Below are 6000 nucleotides of genomic sequence, written 5' to 3'. Positions count from 1 at the left end.
GATGTGGGCCAAGTCAAAGCCCTGGTCAGAAGATTCCACATGCCCTGGTCTTATGATCTTAGGGTTCCCGATATAGGTGATCGGCGATGGACCCCTGAAGAGGGGGAAATCTGTGTCTACAAGCATTTTTTAGAGTCTGGCCTTAGGTTTCCACTCCCTTCCTTAATCTCTGAGTTACTGGAGTGGTATGGTATCACTATCAGTCAACTCGTCCCATTGCCCTTAGGACCATTGTAGCCATGATAGTGTGGGCTCGGCTTCGGGGTATGGAGCTGATGTTGAAGATGTTCTACACCATGTTCGCGCCAAGGAAGCACTTTTTTCCGCGACCAACATGTATTACTTCTACCCTCGGAGAGGGAAGCTGGTGCACAACCCCTCGTCCGTCCATGGGTGGAAGGACAAGTTCTTTTACGTCTCATTCCCCGAAGGTTGGAGGTTCAGGTCCAACTTGGGGGAGGCATGCGTAGTCAACAAGAGATGTCCCCCTCCGCTCCGAGACGAAGAGGTTGTATCCGTAGTTCATCTTCTTGTGATGGGGACATTCCAGGTGAAGCCGTTGGTGGAGGAGGAGGTCTCTCTAGTGTTCGTTGGGATTAGCCCTACCCCCCTCGGTAGAAGAGGTTTTGTAGTTACTTAGCACGCCTTCCACGTCTTTGCCTTGTTATACTGACAGCTTTCTTTTGTTGTTCGCAGAACTGACCATGGATGCCAAGCAACGACTTCTCGAGAAGGCTCGAGTGAAGAAAGTTGGGAAGAAGGCCGGAGGACAGACGCCGAAGCAGTCTGACGAAGAGGTTGCCTCCCTATCTCGGTGAAGGGGGGAAATCAATAGGTCCCCCGCCAAGGGGAAGCAACCAATGGTGGCTCCCCAAAAGCTTGCCAGTGGGGTGAAGAGGCCCTCAGAGGGGGCCAAGAAGACATCGAAAGCGCCAAAGAAGCCGGTCGAGGTGCCGAAGAGGCCTGTCGGAGATATGCCGAGGGAGGAGCCACCGTGGAAGGTAACCAATGTGGAGCGCTAGGCAGAGGAGGTGGCAAGGAGGTCCACGCCTGGGCAGCGCCCATCCGGGCTTTCTTCAACTCCTCCATGAGTGTAGGGGCTCCCCGAGAGAGCCAAGGGAGCCGATAAGATCTTTTGTCCACAATAGCAGCTTCGAGAAGGGGACTCCATCCAAAACGAGGGGGTCAGTCAGGCCCTAGTGAGTGGGGCGATCTTTCCGAGGGACCGCTACCGTTTTCTATAGAGTGACCCTAAGGCCATCTACGACGAGGGCCTATACCACCTAGCCGAGGTAAGACACATACATTTTTGTTTTATACATTTCCTTCTCTTCCTACTCTTTCATTCACTAACTGCTATTGTTGCAGGCCTGCCTGCACTTCGTCGGTTTGGGGGCTGGACAAGGTTTCTGATGTCCCACATCGATAAGGTGGAGACGAAGGAGAAGCCCGCCAAGGTGAAGCTCCAGATGGAACGAGAAAAGTTCCAGAAGACAGTTTCCGCCACCGAGGAAAAATACCAAAAAAGTTTAGGAAGGCGTTCTTGGATGAGCAGTCAGTTCGGGAGCACCTCAAAATTCAGCTGAAGGAGGTGTGGCAAGGTCTTTCCAAGAGAAAGGTGGAAAGAGTCCATCTGGTGAGCATTGTCTTTAAGGCGGAGAGGCTGAAGGACGGGTTGCCGAGGCAGAGAAGTAGGCTACTGAGGCCATGGCGTTAGTGGAGCAGTCCAAGAAGGCAGCGGCCAAAGCGGTGGAGGCGCACAAGAAGTCCTCTGACTATCAAGATGCAATGGAGCACGCATTGGCCTCCTACCTTGATGGGATAGAAGACACAAAGAAGGCACTCTTGAATGTTATGCCAGATTTTGACGTCGAGGGGCTACAAGTAATCCCAGACACAAAGAAGGCACTCTTGAAGGCCTAGGCTTGGATCCCCCCCCTTTTTGTTTAGTTATTGTTCTTGTTTTTTTTTTTTGTGAATGTACATATACTTGGCCTACAAGGCCTTCAAAAAACTTTTTGTAAAGGCAAAACAGGAAATTAATGATGAATGAAGCCAATTTTTGCATGTGTTGTGCCTTGTGTATGTTGTGTCTTTCTCCTTCTTTCTCTTCTTTTTTTCTTTTTTCTTCTTCTTTGAGAGGTCCTTTCCCCTCCGAACAACGGGACCACAACATACAAAACACTCATGGTTCGCTCATAGTATACGTAGTTTGTTTACACGCTCGCTTTAAGTAATTGGGGCATTGGGTGCCACAGCGGGGCCACACGTCCGAAGTGAGGCTTGCCCGACTCCAAAATTCCTTAAGTGTCAACTTAGGCAAGGTCGAGGTGACCTGGCACCATAGCCAAGGTCATTGGCCGACGTATATCACCGAGGTACGTGGAAAGACGAGGAGTCGAGGTGGAGCAGCACTATCGGGGTGCAGTTCACCTGGCTTATTTCTCGCCAAGTGTTTCCTTAGGGGAGGCCGAGGTGTTCCACCGGAAAAGCCGGGGGCTCGAGCCGAAGTGAACTGTCGAGGTAGTCAGTGTAGCTATTTTTATTGCGCTAAGTATAGGTAGCCGAGGGGGTCACCATACTCTACAGAGGTGACGAGACGTGCAAGGCCTCTTTTGCCCTAGTGTGTCGAGGGGGCCACCGTCTGCCAAGGAGGTGATGAGGCGTAAAAGGCCTCGTTTGCCCTAACATGTATGCTTTCGGCAAGGTGCTCGTCCTAGGGTCATCATAGACTTCCGCATCGGTCCGTACCGAGGGCTCATCCCTTGGAGGAGGGTTTCACGCATCGACAGATCGCGAAGCCGCGGGTTTTTAGGACTTAGGACACACATTCATTTAACATCTAAGGCGAAGAGGAACTTTTTGCTTCATTCATTCATCACTTAGCCATATGCAACTACATTCATTGAAAGTACATTCGGAGGCTCTCTGAGTTCCATGTCCGGGGGACGGGTCTTCATCCAATTGTTCCAAGTAAAATGTTCCGAGGCCAAGGACTCGCTTGACTTTGTAGGGGTCTTCCCAATTGGGGCCCAACTTTCCTACTTTGGGTTCGAGGACCATGACCTTTCTGAGGATGAGGTCCCCTTCTTGGAAGTGTCTTTCCTTTACTTTCGAGTTGTAGTAGCGGGCCACGCATTGCTGGTAGGAAGCTACCCTAATCTGTGCCTGCTCCCGGGCTTCTTCCAACAGATCCAGGTTGGCACTGAGGGCTTCGATGTTCTCTGCTTCGTTGTAGGCTTTGACTCGGAGCGTCGGTTGGCTGATTTCTGCTGTGATTACCACTTCTATACCGTAGGTCATGCCGAAGGGAGTTTCTCCCATAGCCATTTGAGGTGTGGTTCGGTATGCCCAGAATACGTTGTTCAGTACGTCGGCCCATACGCCTTTACCTCGGTCTAGCCTTGTTTTCAGTCCGTCTAGGATGGTTATGTTGGTGACCTTGGATAGGCCATTTGTCTGGGGGTAGCCCACTGAGGAGTACTGCTATTTGATGTTGAGGGAGGCACACCATTCTCGAAATTTGGCGTCACCGAACTGTTTCCCATTGTCGGTGACTAGAATGTGAGGGAGGCCGAAGCGTCAGATGATGTTTTTCTAGAAGAAATTCTGAATTATCTGAGCTGTGATAGTGGCTAAGAGATCGACTTTGACCCACTTCGTTAAGTAGTCCACAACGGCGACAAGGTACTTCTTGCTCCCCGTTGTTTGTGGAAAAGGACCGAGAAGGTCCATTCCCTATTTAGCGAAGGGCTAGGGGTTGCTGGGGGCTAAGGGGGTTGTCATAGGCTGATGACATATGTTGCAGTGACTCTGAAATTGGTCACATCTTCGCACAAGTTTGGTTAAGTCTTTGTGAAGTGTTGGCCAAAAATACCCCTGCCTCAATGTCTTCTGGGCGTGGGCCCTACCATCGAGGTGGTTTCCATAGACATCTTTGTGAATTTCTCTAAGCACATATTCCCCCTCCTCGGGGTGGACGCATTGAAGGTAAGGTAGGGTGAATGACCTTCTATATAATTTTCCTTCAAGCAAGGTATAGTGGGAGGCCTGGCGTTGGAGTCATCTAGCCTCATTCCTGTCATTGGGCAGCTGTTCCGTAAGAAGGATGTTGATGATAGGGTCCATCCATGATGTCTCAGCCTCTATTTGTAGTACTTGAGCTTCTTCAATGGTCGACCGAGGTAGCTTCTCCATGCGAACGGTGCGGCCGAGGACCATGCCTTAGGTGCTTGCCAGCTTGGATAGGGCATCGACTCTTGCGTTTTCAGCTCGCGGGACTTGCTGCAGGGTAAAGCGCTGGAAATGGCAGGCTAGCTCTTGGACTTTGGTGAGATACTTGGACATGCTTTGCTCTTTAGCTTTGTATTCGTCGTTCACCTGGTTGACCACCAACAAAGAGTCACTAAAGGCTTTGATATGTGAGGAGCCAATGTCCTTTGCCAGTTGCAATTCGGCAGTGAGGGTCTCGTACTCGACTTCATTGTTGGATGTTGGGCGATGGTTAAGTTGTCAAGGGTGAGAAGGATAAGGCCAACGCCGCTTCGTTTGGCATTGGACAACCCATCTACAAAAAGCTTCCAAGTAGGGGAAGCATCTTCAGTTGGGCGCCCTTCTCCCAATTCATTTTTCGGGGCCTGGGGGAGAGCTCGGTTGAAAGCTCAATGACCCATTTGATCAAATGCCCCAAGGTCTCGGGCTTGGCTAGGACAACTCTGAGGGGCTAATTTGTCAACACCGTGATGGCGTGAGCTTGGAAGTATGGCCTAAGTTTTATGGCTGAAACCACAAGAGCGAAGGCCAGTTTATCTACTTTGGGGTGTCTATTTTCGGCGCCGTACAGTACCTTGCTAACGTAGTATTTTAGTTTCTGTGCTCTGTCTTCTTTGATCATGACTAAGTTGACTGCTTCGTCCCCGGCTGATAGGTACAGGTATAGTGTCTCTATTAGGATTGGGCGGGCCAGGAGGGCAGGTAAGACGAGATACTCCTTGAGTTCGTCGAAAGCTCGCTGGCATTCCTCTGTCCACAGGAAGTCTTTCAGTTTCTTGATAGCTCAAAAGAACGGAAGACATTGGTCAGCAGATTTCAACATAAAGCGGTTTAGCACCGCCACTCGGCCAGTAAGCTTCTGGGTTTCCTTCACCAACTGAGGAGGTGCCATGTCTAATATGGCCTGTATCTTCTCAGGGTTGGCCTCAATGCCCTGTTGAGTGATAATGAAACCTAAAAACTTGCTCAAAGTGACGCCGAAGGCACACTTATTGGAGTTTAACTTCATATCAAACTTCCGCAAAGTGTCGAAGGTCTCGACCAGGTCCGAGGTGTGGGTCTCGGCTTTTAAGCTTTTCACCACCATATCATCTACATAGGCTTCAACGTTCCTCCCCATCTGATCCTTGAACACTTAATTAACAAGACGTTGGTAGGTAGCTCCTACGTTTTTAAGCCCAAAGGGCATCACTTTGTAGCAGTATGTACCATGTTCGGTGATGAACGAGGTCTTGTGTTCGTCTTCGGGGTGCATCTTTATCTGATTGTATCCGGAGAAGGCATCCATAAAAGCTAAGTAATTCATATCTTGGAGTGGCATCGACAAGATGGTTTATTATTGGCAAAGGAAAATTGTCATTAGGGCAGGCTCAATTAAGTAAAGTCAATACAGATTTGCCATTTTCCATTAGCTTTCTTAACCAAAACCACATTCGACAGATTAGGATAGTACACCTCTCGGATGAAACCGATGTCGAGTAGCTTGTCAACTTCATCTCCTATGGCCTTTCATCGCTCTGATGCAAAGTTCCTCTTCTTCTGTCGAGCCGGCCTATAGCTCGGGTCCATGCTCAGCCTGTGAGTAATGACCGAAGGGTCAATTCCGGGCATGTTAGCGACGAACCAAGTGAAGACGTTGGCATTAGTTTTGTGGAAACTTACCAGTTCGGATAGGCTCTCTGGGGGAAGGTTGGACGCGACACGGACTGACTTCTCGGGTTCATCCTC

This window comes from Nelumbo nucifera, chromosome 6 (assembly GCF_055504915.1).
Source record: "Nelumbo nucifera cultivar China Antique chromosome 6, China Antique-T2T, whole genome shotgun sequence".
NCBI lineage: Eukaryota > Viridiplantae > Streptophyta > Magnoliopsida > Proteales > Nelumbonaceae > Nelumbo > Nelumbo nucifera.
Note: the sequence above shows the minus strand (reverse complement) of the source record.